This window comes from Aplysia californica, unplaced genomic scaffold, assembly GCF_000002075.1.
Source record: "Aplysia californica isolate F4 #8 unplaced genomic scaffold, AplCal3.0 scaffold01230, whole genome shotgun sequence".
Classification (NCBI taxonomy): Eukaryota; Metazoa; Mollusca; class Gastropoda; order Aplysiida; family Aplysiidae; genus Aplysia; species Aplysia californica.
The window spans coordinates 110,772-112,515 of record NW_004798500.1 but is presented as its reverse complement, the minus strand read 5'-3'; positions in this window follow the sequence as shown (position 1 = coordinate 112,515).

The window sequence follows — 1,744 nt, the reverse complement described above, 5'->3', positions numbered from 1 at the left end:
GAGAGAGAGAGAGAGAGAGAGAGAGAAAGACAGAAAGAAAGAGAGAGAGGAGAGAGAGATGAGAGGGGGAGAGAGAGACAGACAGACAGACAGACAGACAGACAGACCGACAGACAGACAGACAGACAGACAGACAGACAGACAGACAGACAGACTGACAGACTGACAGACAGACACACAGAGAGAGACACAGAGAGAGACACAGAGAGAGACAGAGAGAGAGAGACGGAGAGAGGCGCTCTCACTAGAGTAAGTACCGCACGGTGCTAAACTTGTCCACCGGTAGATTTATGACATTTATCACACCTGGTGGAGAGGGGAGGGGAGGGGGAAGAGATACAGGCTGGGACGGGAGGGGAGGGGGGAGGGGTGCAGAATTAACGCCGGTTGGTTGGTGCCTGGGTCCTGGGTCTTGGGTGGCCGGGGGCTCTGTCTGCCAGTCCCTGGGAAGGTATGTAATAGTTGTGGTGTGTGGAAGGCCTTGGTCACAGAGTCAGGATTACGTGCTTGGGCTGGTGAGTGGGGGATCTATTATTGTCATTATATCAGTGTCTTGCTTTATTTGCTGATCGCTTTACTTTACTAACGCCTCTCATATATATATTATTATCGTTATATCAATGTCTTGCTTTATTCGTTTATCGCTTTACTAAGACCTCTCACATTATTAATTGGTCTCTCTGAAGCACTAAGGGGGTATCCCGAAAAATGCTGTTTTGAGAAAATGGAAGGTAAAGTTTTTGCCCCTTGTTCAGTTTCTGTAAACGACAAGGAGATTTTCTCTATAACCAAACAAATATACACCCCAATGAAACCAAACTTCTCCTATAGGTAGGGCAATGCCCACTTTTGGTGTAGGTCAAGATTTCTGGAAACCCCCGAAATCCGGGTTAGCAGCCCGCTTGTCCTTAAAAGCGACCATATCAGTGTCTTGCTTTATTTGTTTATCCCTTTACTATTAGGCCTCTCACATGTTACATTGAAGTCAGGAATGTCTGTAACTGTAATACTGTTATAAATAATAATATACACAACTTAACCCTATCCGTACGTCGTGTTTTACTATCGTATCCATACGACGTGGGAAACTCTATGCCACCACTTTCCAAAGAGGAAATTTACTCGTTATATAATCCGATCCGTACGCTTTGCATAGCAGTCTGTCAATACATGTATGATTTTTTAAAGAAATACTGAAAGTTTCAAGGATATCTTCGTACTAAAGGTACATGTATTCTTAAATGTGAAGAATACAACCCCGGGGGTCGGAGGTACAAAATGACCCCGGTGCATACAGATAGGGTTAAATGACGGTGATGGGAGAATTACGTGGAATAGAAAGAAAATTATATAATAAACTGGTTTGCAGACGGACTGACACACTAGAACTACTGACAGTCAAACAGACAGACCAGCAGACTAGACCCATAAAAATCCTTTTGAATACAAAATGCCTCAAGCTTTTATAACCGAATCCTCACAGTTTCAGAAGCTCCACCGTAATTGATTGATTGATTGATTGAGTTTTTATCGAGTCATTTCGGCCCAATTATGTCGTCCGGAAGGGACAATTGTGTATGTGTTGTCTACGTTGTGTTTCTTGTTCTGGTTTTGGTTGTTTTTGTTCTTGTTCTTGTTTTTTGTTCTTGCTTTTGTTCTCATTCTTGTTCTCCTCCTCCTCCTGCTGCTGTTACTACTACTACTACTACTACTACTACTACTACTACTACTACTACTACTACTA